We start from the raw sequence: 15,797 nt of genomic DNA on the forward strand, positions 1-15,797 counted from the left end.
CTAGGACTTGACTGGGTGGCTCTTCAACTCCCTGAATTCTCCTGCCTGCCTGGATCGGGCCCCTCATAATATTTTTCTGTTAGCCATGAAATCTTTGCGATGCTGTAGGCAAGATTTTGTGCTTTCGCTGAGAGAAGGCCTTCATGGTCTTTATGGATCGGAGATTGGCTTCATCTGCACATTTGATATTCAGAATATGCAACTGTGCCTTGTGAGGTACTGAGAGGCTGTAGACTCCTTGCCTCTTTTCAAGAAAAGATTGGACAGCCATCTGTCCGGAATGGTCTGAGGTCTCCTGCCTTGGGTAAGGAGTTGGACTTGATGACCCCCAAAAACCCTTCTGACCCTGTCACGATTCTATGATCCTTGTCTGTGTGAGAGGCAGGGCTCTTAGGGGAAAATGCTATTTTTTATGAACTCTCTCTCCCAGAATCCACTGGGCCAGCATTTCTAAGCTCAAGCCCAAGGAACACTGAGAGTGTTTATTGTTTGCTTTTAACATTATAAACCGCCTTGGGGGTTTAAATATTTTCAATACATAAATAATAATTTTTGTTTTCAAACATGTTTATCTGGACCCAACAGGTGGAATGGCGGGCTCGGCCCCTTTGCCTTTTGGGGGGGGCTTGTCGTTGCTAGGAGACCGCGCCCACCTCCGAGGGGCGCACGCGCACCGCCTCTGTTGAAGCCAAGCACATGCCTTTCCTCGCCAACGATTCCTAAAGGCGGCCGTGAGGGGGTGGGGAGGAGTTAGGAAGCTCGAGCAGACCGAGGTCGCGGATTGGTCTCCCGCTTGTCCCCTGCTTTAACGTGCTCTCTCTCTTAGCCTATCCGCCACGGGGAAACAACGAAGCTCCCGCCCTTCCCCAGGCTTCTCTCTCGCGCTCTGCTTTGAAAGGACGCTTCTTATTGGGTGGTGACGGGAGGCGGGAAAGAGGCAGACCCGAGACGGATGGGGGAGCTTTCAATGTGGGCTGAGGGGATTTTCTGGGGCGTTTAATGCCAGGGAACCTTAACGGGGCTTTAAATCAGAGTAGAAATGCCTAGGGTTGCACTGAACGTGCTGGAAACGGAAAAAAGAGGGGAGATTTTTATTTGTATTTTAATGAGGAAATAGGTCTCTGTCTTTGAATTAAGTTGAGGGGGTTAAAACGAGGACGCCGGGGACTCAGGAAAGCTTTTACTGCAGAAATATATTTTAAAGTATGTTATTTCTTAATGGCATTTGCAGTTTTATACCTAAAATGACAAAAACAAGGCTGTCGTGGTAGAGGAGGCAGGCAGCGTGATAGGTAAAAAAATAAAATAAAAATTTAAAATAAAAGAACAAATAATTGCCGCCCGGAGTAGACATTTGGTCTAAATGGGTGGGGTATAAATCCAATAAAATAAATTAAATAAAAAGAGAGAAAAACGTTGTGGCCTCTTAAAGAACTAACTGCTATATTTTAATGTGAGCTTTCGTGGCTGAGGAAGTGGACTTGTCCACCAAAGTTCACATTAAAATATAACAATCTTTAAGGTGCTGCCACATTTTTTCTTTTAATTTGTTCTTTCGTTTTATTTATTTTTTGCTTTTACCTAGAATAATAGGCCGGCGGCTCATTGAAAACTGAAGGAGAAATTAAAGAAATGACTGAAGACAGCAGGTGGATGGTCCAGAGACCACTTCCCCATTTGCATGACGGAAAAGCAAGGATCTTCCTGCACTTGAAAAGCTCACAGATTTATCAGGATGAGCATCTGTTTGCATCACAGGTATCCATCTGAAATGATAAAGCTTGGGTCTTACTTATTAAAATATGTTTGCCTTGCCTCTGTCCTTTAAAAAAAAGATCCATTATTAATGACAGTGTTTAAAGCTAAAAACAGTAAGCATGGAATTACTTAAAAGGATGAAAAATGCATCACACTAAAAAAAAGGAAACAAAAGCAATAGTAAACTAAAACACATTCAAAGCAATAAGGTACTGTACAACCATTCATTTAAAGACCTCTCAGGCAGCCAGCATTAAAGGTTTGCCTGAAGAGAACCTATTTATTTATTTGATTTGATTTATACCCCGCCCATCTGGCCTAAAAGGCCACTCTAGGCGGCTTCCAGTGAAAACAATAAAATAATACAAAAATTTACATAAATCATAATTATAACATACACAATACAAAAATAGAACTGAAATAAAGGAGAAGAGAAAATCAAGTGTTAGCTGGAGGGAAGGCCTGAATATATAGCCATGTTTTTAGTTGCTTTTTAAACGTGCCCAAAGTGGGGGCTGCGCGAATCTCAGGAGGGAGATTATTCCAGAGGCGAGGAGCCACCGCCGAGAAGGCCCGGTTTCGTGTCTTTTCCTTCTGGGCCTCCCTTGGCATCAGGCTCCTCAGCCTCACCTCCTGGCTCGCGCGGGTGATCCGGGTAGATCTTGGTGGGAGCAAGACTTTGAGAGGTGTTGAGCGCTCCAGCACTGGAGGCATTCAAGAGGAATTTAAGAAATCCACCTGGCAGATAGCCTTTGAATTGTATTTCTGCATCGAGCAAGAATTTGGGCTTGATGGCCTTAGAGCAGCGATGGTGAACCTTTTTGAACCTGAGTGCCCAAACTGCAACACAAGGCTTGGTTCTCCAATCCCCTGTCAGGCTAGACACTGCACCAGCAGAGGGGTAAATATTTTTCTCCTGCCAACCTAGCCATTTGAAAGCATACAAATGCGAGTAGATAAATAGGTACCACCATGATGGGAAGGTAACAGCATTCCGTGTCTAGTCACGCTGGCCACGTGACCACGGAAACTGTCTACATACAAACGATGGCTCTATGGCTTGAAAACGGAGATGAGCACCGTACCCTAGAGTGTGACACGACTGGACTAAATGTCAAGGGGAACCTTTACCTTAAGTATTTTTTGAGGGCAACTTGTGGCTCATGTGCCCACGGAGAGGGCTCTATGTGCCAGCTGTGGCATGTGTGCCATAGGTTCGCCATCACTGCCTTAGAGGATCCTTTCCACTCAACTATTCTATGATTCTATGAGAAGGACAGCAAAGATGAGGCCAACCCAATCTTCTGTGGGAGGGAGTTCCTCAGCTTGGGAATAGCATGACATGAATGAAAGCTAGAGATAATCACAGAAGAAACTTTTCCTAAGAACTTTTTTTTTTAATTTTTTTCCAGGCATCTGTCCTTCCCGAGCAGAGTAGGATGGTCAGTGAGGGAGCTGCTAGAAGGCAAAGATGATAGCAGAAATCCGTTCTGCAAACAACCTCATCTGAAGACCCAGGCTCAGTTTTGGGCAGCCCCAGCAGAATCCTTTTTGTTTTATTTTGTTTTTTTTTAGAAAGCTCACTTGCCCTGAACAAGGCTGGAAGAAATAGGTAGGATTTTTCTCTCCCGCAAATGTAGTGTTTCTTCTCAGTGAGAACTTATAATTATTGTGGGCCCTTAGCATTATAAAAATGTGTGTACATGAGAATATGATAGGTGCCTAAAATTAAGCATTCTGCAAAGAATGTGAGCAGAGAGGACTTTTTGTTTTTCTCATAATGCTGGACAACTCACAAACGTCAATCCAAGCAATATGCTGAGCAATGGGATATGGCCATTCTGCCGGGGATTCTGGAAGCTGTAGTCATAAAAAGTAATAACCAAAAACATAAAACAAAAAAAAATCCACCATAAATATTATGGTACTTAAAAGATCTAGTGATATACTTCAGTGTGAGCTTTCATGGATACATTTCTTCAGCTATTTGAACATTTGGAAATGTCTGAAGAAGTAGATGTATCTATGAAAGCTCATATGGAAATACAACAGACTTTTAAGATGCTGTAATACTTTTGCTCCTGTTTTTAATTTTGTATTTGTCTGGATATACTGTACTTTCACAGACAAACTTGGATACTTCTTGGTAAACTACAAAAAAGGAATGTTTCCAGGTTTACAGCAGACACCCAACATGCGATAAAAAATGGAATTTGCTAGTGTAGGACAATGTGAACGATGGCCCCCAAATTGGATATTTTTAAAGGGCTGTTAGGCAAATTCATGAAGAACCTATATCTATATCATTTTCTTTTCAATATCACAAGTGGGAGGAAGTTTTCTTTCCTGTGGACTTGCTTTCGGGGCATACAGGTGGTCCCTGTGGGTAAAAGGATAGTTAGGTTCATACAAGTCTTTGCTACCTGTCTCTAAAGGTGTGGTGTAGTGGATAGAAAAAAAGACTTAAGTTTCAGGAGGCCTGGGTTCGAATTCCTGCTCAACCATGGAAACTCACTGAGGGTTGTGGAACTAGAAAAACCAGTCCTTAAATATCTCACTTATCTTGAAAGCCTCTTAGAGTCACTGTAAGTCCAGCTCGAAGGCACATAACAACAACAAACGACATGGGGAAAATGCAGAAATTGTGTGAACATTTTTCTAGAAGTCATCATGTTTACAAAATGCTTTAAAACACAAAAGTAATTTGTTCCAAGTGATCAATTGTTTATAATTTCTATCTCCCAACAATTGAGATATAAATAAGTTACACTGCAGTTGTAATACAAGATGTCTTCACTCCACTTGTAGGAATGGCATAACTAAGTTGTGGTGAGGAGTATCACATGGTTCTTTGTGGTCTCTGTGAATGCACACTAATGGGTTTTATCTGTGCTTACGCAGAGGTTTCCAGAATCTTCTAGAGCTCAAACCTTTTTTCATTAGTACCGCCCCCCCGGTACATGTGGTCCACCCATCCTGGCAAGCGCCTCACTTCCTTTTTGCCGTCGCTGAGGTTTCTTCTCTCCGACAAGCTCCGTTCGCTATTGCGTTCAGAAGGAACTTTAGTGAGAGACTTCCATGTTGTTTCCTTCTCTTTACCGCCCCCTCCCCTTTCCCCTTTTTTTACTTCTCCATTTTGTTGGTTTATGGCCTCCTCTGGGCCATTCAACAGTCACGACTCTTGTCTTTTCTGCTTCCGTGAGACCCATCAGCCAACTTCTTGCTCCCTTTGCAAGAAATTTACAAACCAGGTCCTTAAATTGAGACAACAGCATCTCCATTCTTATTTTTGGGAACAATCTCTTCGCCCCACTCAGACTATGGAGTCGACACAGCCTCCACCAGCTCATCTACCGTCTCCAGACGCTTCTGGGGGCTCTTTGGTAAAATCAAAATCCAAGATGAAATTGCCTCCCAATACTAAGGCTGGTGGCTTGACACCAAAATCTACACTGGTACAGAATTCTCCCTCGATAGCAGAACAACAACCGAAACCGAGGAAATCTAAGAAGTAGTTGTCTGATACACAATTCCCTAAACACAAGAAGGATAGAGCGGTCTCCTCGGTACCGCTTCAAGAGCAACGAACTATTTGTCTTGAATCTGTTTCGGTCGAGGACAACAATTACCTCCACCATCGGGACAACCCCCATCACCCTTGTTGGCACAGTCCCCTTCTTGGTCCAATATCTCTGCTGAGGTTACCGTGCTTCCACTATATGATCATTCAAGCCCTTTGGGTAGCTCCGTCTTCGTGTGTGAGTTGGAGTCAGCGTCTATTCTGCCTGATCCGCAACCACCATGCAAGCGGTCCAGAAAGACACATCATACACTGGAGACTGGTCTTTCTGATGTCGATGTCCCACATCCTCAGGGATCGACAAGACGTCTCGCATTGCATGAGTCTTTCATGCAATACTGCCGTCCCCAAAGGGTCATTCTATATGAGCCGCCCACTTTTTATCAAATGCCACCAAGGCGATACCAACATTGCCGATACCACTATGGGCGTCCCGATATGGGGATCTATGTCAAAGCTAAGCGCCCTCGGTACTCCTATTCTGATTCCAACTGAATCTCCTCGGTATCACCCTCGTGTCATGAGTTCAAATCAAATCAAATCAAATCAATCAATCAGTCAATAAATAAATAAATAAATAAATAAATAAATAAATAATCATGGACGCAAGTCCAACCGGCTGGGGAGCTCATTGCAATGGTCTCCATATTCACGCCCTCTGGTCTCCTTCAGAAAAATACCTTCATGTAAGCAACCTAGAACTTCTGGCCATTTTCACGGCTCTTTGTGCCTTCAAACCACTTGTCACATGGTACTGCCATTCATATAACAACAGACAACACCACAGCTCTTTTTTATCTTAACAAACAAGGCAGCAATCGTTCTCTACCCCTACTCTACCTCACCGTGAAAATCTGGAAATGGTGTCTCGAACGCCATATATTTCCAATAGCGATCCACATCTCCACACGCCAAAACCAGTTGGCAGATGCTCTCAGCAGACGCAGCACCCAGATGCACCTAGACGAAACCATCTTCCTTCAACTTTTCGATCCCTGGGGACACCCACAGATAGACATCTTCACAACAACAAAAAATGCAAATTTTTTCTACAGCGGCAGACTTTGTGGGAACTGAGATGCTTGCCAGGATGGGCAGACCATGTGTACTGGGGTGGTGGTGGTCCTAGTGAACAAAGGTTTAAGCTCTAGAAGATTCCAGAGACCTCTGTACAGGTGCAGCTCAAACCCGTTAGTGTGAATTCACAGAGGACCACTCGAAGAACCAGAGTTACAGGTAAGTAACCTCTATTTCAGCTGCTGGCCTCCACTGTGCCTTTTACTGCTGCTTCTGCCTCATTTTCTGTTGTGGATGCTGGGGTGAGAATGACATAGATGAGAGGATATGTTTTGTTCCTTAGCCCAACAGTTTACAGAATTTAGATGCTACTTTTTAAGTTACTAAAAAATTGATGAAATCACTACCTTGTACTTTGTCTCAGAGAGCAAAATGCAGCACTACCCCTGCAGCAGACAATGGTAGATAGTCTGCTAACACTGGGAATCTAAAAGTATAAATTTTATTACTTCAAGGTTTTTATGACTCCAGCCCTATTATTAATTAGAAGAGCAAAGGAAGGACATGGTTTTTTTACAATATTTTTGAAACAGTAGAGGGCACCCTTGCTTTATAAATGTAGGAATTTTAACTTCATGTATTTAAAAATCTTTTTGTTAATGTGATGTGCACTTAAAGGACAATAATGGTTTCCAAATAAGGCTTAATAATTGCTTAATAACATAAGTTTTCTAGCTAAGAAATCAGTTGGAATGATACAGCTATAGTCATTTAGACAAGAGTCCAATCTATTTCAAAAAAAGTATAGAGCACATGTATAAGACAACATATATGTCCATCTGGATTGTGCATAATTAAAAATGTTTGCTATGTCACCATGTTTTAGTTTTTCCCAAGACTGTATACCATTATCTTTCACATGTACTACCAGGCCTACATGGGCTTCTTGCACAGTTGCACGCTTATGTGAACATTCCTCTCCAGATGTGTACAACAAGGTGCCACATATATAGATCCATTAATGGCAAGGCATTAGCAGTTCCTTGTGTTGGATAACCTGTAGACCTAACCTACTGCAAAATCAAGGGAGATTTTCATATCGTTCATACATTTGCTGTATGTGATTTTCATCAACAGTATGCAGTGGTTCATAATCAGACTGACATACTGTACCATTTTAGGATTAGCACAGTGCCAGGAGATGCATTGTGCTTTTGATATATCTCAAGTAGTACAGGAGTGTAAGTCTCCAGCTGCTACTTAGAGCACAACCAGTAGTTACTGTTGATGAGGAAGTCACACAAAACCTTGCTGCATGCAGCTATTTCTGCCCCAAGGTCTTTGTGTATGGGATTTATCATCTTTGATGACTCCCATATCCAGGGAATTAAAGACAATGCAACAAGAGCCTCGTGGCGCAGTGGTTAAAACGCTGTACTGCAGCTAAAACTGTGCTCACGACCTGGGGTTCAAATCCCAGGTAGCCGGCTCAAGGTTGACTCAGCCTTCCATCCTTCCGAGGTCGGTAAAATGAGTACCCAGCTTGCTGGGGGGGGCAATGTGTAGCCTTTATAATTAAAATTGTAAACCGCCCGGAGAGTGCTTGTAGCGCTATGGGGCGGTATATAAGTCCAATAAATAAATAAATAAATAAGGCCAGTGGAGGTGATGGCATACCAGTTGAACTATTTAAAATCTTAAAAGATGACACTGTTAAGGTGCTACACTCAATAGGCCAGCAGGTTTGGAAAACTCAGCAGTGGCCAGAGGATTGGAAAAGATCCGTCTACATCCCAATCCCAAAGAAGGGCAGTGCCAAAGAATGCTCCAACTACCAAACAATTGCACTCATTTCACACGCTAGCAAGGTTATGCTCAAAATCCTCCAAGGTAGGCTTCAGGAGTATGTGGACCGAGAACTCCCAGAAGTACAAGCTGGATTTCGAAGGGGCAGAGGAACTAGAGACCAAATTGCTAACATGCACTGGATTATGGAGAAAGCCAGAGAGTTCTAGAAAAACATCTACTTCTGCTTCATTGACTACGCAAAAGCCTTTGACTGTGTGGACCACAGCAAACTATGGCAAGTTCTTAAAGAAATGGGAGTGCCTGACCACTTTATCTATCTCCTGAGAAACCTATACGTGGGACAGGAAGCAACAGTTAGAACTGGATATGGAACAACAGATTGGTTCAAAATTGGGAAAGGAGTACGACAAGGCTGTATATTGTCCCCCAGCTTATTCAACTTATATGCAGAATACATCATGCAGAAGGCTGGACTGGAGGAATCCCAAGCCGGAATTAAGATTGCCGGAAGAAATATCAACAACCTCCGATATGCAGATGACACCACTCTGATGGCAGAAGCTGATGAGGAATTAAAGAACCTGGTAATGAGGGTGAAAGAGGAGAGTGCAAAAAACGGTCTGAAACTCAACATCAAAAAAACTAAGATCATGGCCACTGGTCCCATCACCTCCTGGGAAATAGAAGGGGAAGATATGGAGGCAGTGACAGATTTTATTTTCCTGGGCTCCATGATCACTGCAGATGGAGACAGCAGCCACGAAATTAAAAGACGCCTGCTTCTTGGGAGGAAAGCGATGACAAACCTCGACAGCATCTTAAAAAGCAGAGACATCACCTTGCTGACAAAGGTCCGCATAGTCAAAGGTATGGTTTTTCCAGTAGTAAAGTATGGAAGTGAGAGCTGGACCATAAAGAAAGCTGACCGCTGAAGAATTGATGCTTTTGAATTGTGGTGCTGGAGGAGATTCTTGAGAGTCCGCTGGACTGCAAGGAAAACAAACCTATCCATTCTGAAGGAAATCAACCCTGAGTGCTCCCTGGAAGGACAGATCCTGGAGCTGAGGCTCCAGTACTTTGGCCATCTGATGAGAAGAGAAGACTCCTTGGAAAAGACCTTGATGTTAGGAAAGTGTGAAGGCGAGAGGAGAAGGGGACGACAGAGGATGAGATGGCTGGACAGTGTCTGCGAAGCAACCAACATGAAATTGACCCAACTCTGGGAGGCAGTGGAAGACAGGAGGGCCTGGCGTGCTCTGGTCCATGGGATCACGAAGAGTCGGACATGACTAAAGAACTAAACAATAACAGCATAAAGATGATTTTTTTTCTTTGCACCTATAAGATTGGTCAAGTTGGAAGTAGCTGGCCCAAAGTCACAGAGGGTGCTTGTCTTAGCTGAGAATTCAGCATTGGCTTCATCTATAACCATAATAAAATCTGAACAATCTATTTCACACACATCTACTGTCTTTATGTTAAAATTAAAGTATGTCCCTTTGATCTTTAGAAGGTCTTTTTTGTTAAGATTATAGTGTTGTTTAAATGGCTAAAACTATATTGCTTATTTATTTATTTATTTATTTGTTTGTTTGTTTGTTTGTTTGTTTATATGCCACCCATTTTGCAGCCAAGGCCACTCTGGGCAGTTTACAACAAGTAACATAAAACAACAAAGTAACAAAATAGAATAACAACAATGCATAGGGGTGAAAATCAAAAGTCATAAAGTGTGGTGAAGATAAAGACACACTAGAGTAGGCCCACTGAATCAATTAAAATTTGCTGAGTCAACTCTGTAATTTATGGCCTGTATTAAGTTTAAAATTGCAACCAGTGCAATTAATTTGGGCATTCACTGTTCATGTGATTCATATTTCATGCGATTCACAGACTCCTTTCCTTCCTGCCTGCCTGCCTCTGTTGATCCTTGTTGTCTGGAGGTATAAATATGGGAAATAATAATAATTATGACTCAGTGATAAGATGATAGGATGATCTAGTGCTAATCTCATATATGTAAGACATTTTTTAAAAAATCAGAGGACGATTGAGGGAGAGGAAACATATGTTCTCTCGGTCCTGAACATCATGTTCCAACTAGCTACTGTGTTTTCCTGAAAATAAGTCAGGGTCATATATTAATTTTTGCTAAAATAAAATCATTAGGGCTTATTTTCATGGGATGTTTTATGACCAGGCATATGGACTGAGACTCCTTAACATCATCAGGTCCTTCTATGAGGGAATGAAAGGCACTGTAGTTTTTGATGGCTCAACATCAGATCCCTTTGACATCCGAAGCGGAGTGAAACAGGGCTGTGTCTTCGCACCAACCCTTTTTGGGATCTTTTTTGCTGTCATGCTGAAGCATGCCTTTGGAACTGTAACAAAGGGTGTCTATCTCCGGACTAGATCAGATGGAAAGCTCTTTAATCTCTCTAGAATGAGAGCGAAGACCAAAGTCCAACTGAAATGCATATGGGACTTCCTCTTCGCAGATGATGCAGCCATTGTTGCCCACTCTGCTGAAGACCTCCAACAACTCATAAATCGTTTCAGCAAGGCCTGCCAAGAATTTGGACTAACAATCAGCCTGAAGAAAACACAAGTCATGGGCCAGGGCATGGACTCACCTCCCTATATTACCATCTCCACGCAAGAATTGGAGGTTGTTCATGATTCGTGTACCTTGGCTCAACGATCTCTGACACCCTCTCTCTAGATGTCGAGCTGGATAAACGCATCAGGAAAGCAGCTACCATGTTCTCAAGATTCACAAAGAGAGTATGGCTCAATAAGAAGCTGACGACATATACCAAGATCCAGGTCTATAGAGTCTGTGTCCTGAGTACACTCCTGTACTGCAGCAAGTCCTGGACCCTTTGTGCATGGCAGGAGAGGAAGCTGAACACCTTTCATATGCGTTGCCTCCGATGCATTTTTGGTATCACTTGGCAGGACAAAGTTCCAAACAGAGTAGTCCTAGAACGAGCTGGAATTTTTAGCATATATACATTACTGAAACAGCGACGTCTTCGTTGGCTTAGGCATGTCGTGAGAATGGCTGATGGTCGGATTCCAAAAGATCTCCTGTATTGAGAATTAGTGCAGGGAAATTGCCCCAGAGGGAGACCACAGCTGCGATACAAGGACATCTGCAAGTGGGATCTGAAGGCCTTAGGAATGGATCTCAACAGATGGGAAATCCTGACATCTGAGCGTTCAGCCTGGAGGCAGGCGGTGCATCATGGCCTCTCCCAATTTGAAGAGACCCTTGTCCAGCAGGCCGAGGCAAAGAGGCAGTTATGAAAGCAGCAAAACCAGGGAGCTGGACAGGGGACAGATTGGATTTGTCTTCAGTGTGGAAGGGATTGTCACTCTCGAATTGGCCTTCTCAGCCACACTAGACGCGGTTTACAGAGCATGTTACCATAGTCTTTCGAGACTGAAGGATGCCTAATGGATGGACTGAGAGCTGCTCCAATACCTCATTGATTAGCCACAATTAGCTATAGCATGTTACATAAGCATGGCATGAGCACTAATATAATACTAGGCATGGATATGTGCCTGGTCTGGTAACCTTAAGAAAATATGGTTTGCATTGACAAAGGTATTTTCATTCTCAAATGACAAAGTTCCATCTCCAACTTTGTGCTTGTTTTTCCATTTTTGGTTGTTGGGTTTACACACTGACCCTGTTTTGTTTAAAATTGGTTGTTTCATTATTGTGTTACTTTCTGATTTTTAAAAATGTAGCATGTATATATCCCAAGAACAGTTTGTTGTTATAAGTAAAGTTTGTAAATAAATATGGATAAAACATTTTTGTCATTTCTTTTAAATGAGTAAATGTGATGCTAACATGAATTTCAGAAACAGACTGGAAGTAAAATCCATTCTCTCTCTTTCTCCTCTCCCCCTTACCTTATTATCACAATATAATACTAAAGAAATCAGACTGAAAATTAAGAGATTGGCCCAATGTCATCAGAAAATGGATTTTGCATTGTGTTCTCTTTGGTTTAGGAGTGCTACATTGTAGCGATTCTTTCACTTAAAAGGATGGAACAAACATTGTATTGCTCCACATCCTACTCAAGTAGAAAGGCTTAAAATAGCTAATGGACATACTGAACCTAAACTCTAGTAACCAGCATAGCAAATTAAAGTGCCGTTTTAGGATTAGCCCAATGCCAGGAGATGATTTAATTTATCTCAGGTTGACACTACACCGGCAAGCCGATGTGGAGTGATTTGGTTTTGCTGTGGCTTGATTTGCAGCCTGTTTTACACTTGAATTCAGTGCTTGCTCAGAGACTGTGGTTTGTTTTGGGGCCAGTGTTATTGGTCCCTCAGTCTGATGTAGTTTGATCCATACCATAGCCTACAGACCCCCTCCCTTCCTTTGACCCCACCTTCTGTCCAGCCCCAACTATCCTTTCAAGGTTCATTATAAAGCTGGTGGACTGCTTAAAGTGCTGCAGGGCACTAGGGAAAAGAGACAGTTTTCCTAAGTTTTTCATAATGTACAAGGACATACACATATACTGCAGAAACAGAGCAGACTACTGGAGTTTGTCAGAACTCTTTCTATTTTTTTAAAAAATAATCTCTCTCTCAGCCATGGAAGGCACCCCATCTAGGAGAAGGAAAACTCCAATTTCAAACCTCCACTGCCTTGTGGCTATATCCACTCATGGAAAAAGCTTCAGGAGTTAACTTCAAGGCAAAATCCGGAGCTGGAGTCCCAAAGGCAGTTTGTGTCATTCTGCCAACTCCTGCGACGTTTCTGGAACCAGTTGTATTGGCTCTTGCCTTTCCATTGGACCATTTCAGTGATGTGGAGAGGGGGGATTTGCTCTTTGGGTAACAGCCTATCCTCCATACTACTTTACCCAGGCTTCATGCTCTGGAGAGGACACTTCTTGATACACAGCATGTTACCATAGTCTCTTGAGACTGAAGGATGCCTATGAATCTCTCTCTTTCTCTCTGTCTTTTGGCCATACAGAGGTGATCTAGCATTGAACTTTTGGGGAGAAAGGTGGCATAGAAATATTTAAAATAAATAAATAAATCACTGTAGCGATAAGGTGATCTAGCACTAAACTCACTAGTTTGGGGGGAAAAATACTTGGAGATGACTAGGGAGAAAGATCACAGTGGTGGGAGTCAAAAGCATCAGGGGCAGCTTGGTATGTCACCAGAATGCTATTCACAGTCACATGTTCTATCCTTTCAGAGAAGAAGACAACTGATCACAAAGGGGAAAAGTCTGTTTGAATTGATCCAGCTTGAAAAAAAAATAGAAGCTCCTGATGGCAGAGAAAAAAACTGCATTGGGAGCGAAAAAGGCTAGTCTAGGTTATGTGATTTTTTTTTTAAAAAAGTGAATTCATCCCATTTTACACCTGCAGCAAATACTGCAGTATTTGACCATGTAGTCACAACCTCAGTTGAGCTGGAGCAATGGTGTGTGTTGCCCTCTGAATTTCAAGTGCAGTGTATCCTGAGCTGGGGAGGGTGGGGGAAACACCTATTTACGTATCACTATTTTGGGCTATGCATTTGAATCACAGGGCATTCCTGCTTAACTTTTCGGCAGTGGTGGTTCAGTGGAGATATTGTAACTGTTCTGTAAATGGATAGTAAAATGGACTTGAGCCATGGACATTATTTCCCATTTCCCATGAGATTTTATCAAAATGAATAAAAAGCCAAACTACTCTGATCCAGAGGAGGGAGGGAGAAGAGAAAGAAAGAAGAAAGGCATGTAATAATTTGGAGAAGTACTTTTAAGAGCACAGACTTTGAAATTCCACTCTAATAATTCAGAGGATTCAAAATGTTTAATCTTGTTTAACTGGATTCTGCCTAGAACTCTTTCCACGGAAGAGATGAAAAAGGAGTATTAGGAACCAGGAAGACATAAAATGTTGTTCTCCTCCACAAATTTCAGAGATCACAAATAGTACACAAAAGATATGTTTTGAAGAATGTTCAAAGGAAGCAGGTTGCTTCAGTCTGGTTTGTCATAAATCAAATTTTGTTCTCTCTTCTTTTGTCTATGAGGTTGGCTTTGATTCCCAAACCTCAAATCCCAAAGGATAGCAATTCTCTTGACAGGTATGTGTCTTCATTCCCCCAGGCTGCCTCTACCAGTCCTGCTGTCACGATGACCTATTCTTATCTTAATCTCTACTGTTGCTTCTTCCTGGAGCCATCGGGAAGTATCACAGGACTTAGAAGAGGGGGGATGCCCCCTGAAATACAATGCCAATTGCTACTGCGAGAAGATTAAATAACAAAGATATTTATCAAGGACGTCCAAAAAAGGAGAGGAGACCATGTTTATACACAGGAATAAATCAAAGTTCAAACTTCCAAACACTTTTACTTCGATCACCTTAAATTGTCCAAAATTAGCATGCTTTATAGAGTTCAACATAAAAGTATCATCTGCTTGTGAATTTTGGATTTTATTTTATCAGTGAAGGCAGTCAGAATATACCTTTGCTCATTTAGTTTCATTGGGACCAAATAGCTCTGCCCATTCATCAGCAGGTAATAGATTAGATGCTTCATTTCAGAGACAAATTGCATGTTTTAAAATGGAGCTGTCTGAACTCTGCAGATGTTGTTATGCACCATGAAGTTGCCTCTGACTTATAGAGACCCTATGAATTATAGAGTCTCCAAAATGCCCTGTCCTCAAGTGCCCTGCTCAGCTCTTGTAACTGCAAGCCCATGGTTTCCTTTAGGAAGTCAGTCCATCTCGAATTTGGTCTTCCTCTTTTCCTTCTGCCTTCCACCATTACAGTATTGCCTTTTCCAGAAAATCCTGCCTCCTTGTGATGTGTCCAAAGTAGGACAGCCTCAGTTTTAACATTTTTGCCTCCAGATATCGTCCAGGCTTGCTTTGCTCTAGGACCTATTTATTTGTCTTTCGGTTGTCTCCTCCAGCATCACATTTCAAATGAATCAATTTTATCCCTGTCAGCTTTCTTTGATGTCCAGCTTTCACATCCATACATAGGTGATCAGGAATACCAGAGTGGATGATCTTGGTCTCCAGCGACAGATCCTTACATTTGATGATCTTTTATAATTCCTTCATAGCTGCCCTTCCTAGTCTCAGTCTTCTTCTGATTTCTTGGCTGCTATCTCCATTTGGATTGATAATTCAATGAAGGTACTGTATACAAAATCTCTAGCTATTTCAGTTTTTTTCATTATCAGTGTTGAAGTTACGTCATGCGGTAACTTTGCCTCTTGATTTTTTATTTTTTAAAGTTCAACTGCTTTTGGCATTTTCTTATTTCGCTTTCACTAAAAGTAATTTCAAGAGAAACGATTTGCCACCCTTCCTTCTGCCACATCTCAAGGCTTAGTTAGGTAAAGGTAAAGGTTCCCCTTGACAATTTTTTTTGTCCAGTCGTGTTCGACTCTAGGGGGCGGTGCTCATCCCCGTTTCCAAGCCATAGAGCCAGCGTTTGTCCGAAGACAATCTTCCGTGGTCACGTGGCCAGTGTGTCTTAGACACGGAACGCTGTTACCTTCCCACCGAGGTGGTCCCTATTTATCTACTTGCATTTGCATGCTTTCGAACCGCTAGGTTGGCGGGAGC

At 42.3% G+C, this 15,797-nt stretch overlaps 1 long non-coding RNA gene across 3 annotated transcripts in view; it reads left to right on the plus strand.

Annotated features, from left to right (window-relative positions):
• Nucleotides 1-612: 612 nt before the first annotated feature.
• Nucleotides 613-15,797, plus strand: part of LOC144586247 (uncharacterized) — a 105,388-nt gene continuing 90,203 nt past the window's right edge. For 2 of the 3 annotated variants that reach the window (XR_013540972.1, XR_013540967.1), the window contains exons 1-3: nt 613-1,203; nt 1,586-1,758; nt 3,171-3,370. This is a non-coding gene — a long non-coding RNA (uncharacterized LOC144586247). Of the gene's footprint in view, nt 1,293-1,585; nt 1,759-3,170; nt 3,371-15,797 lie in introns of all 3 variants that reach the window. The other variant, XR_013540971.1, reaches the window with a different exon arrangement.

This window comes from Pogona vitticeps, chromosome 1 (genome assembly GCF_051106095.1).
Source record: "Pogona vitticeps strain Pit_001003342236 chromosome 1, PviZW2.1, whole genome shotgun sequence".
Taxonomy (NCBI): domain Eukaryota; kingdom Metazoa; phylum Chordata; class Lepidosauria; order Squamata; family Agamidae; genus Pogona; species Pogona vitticeps.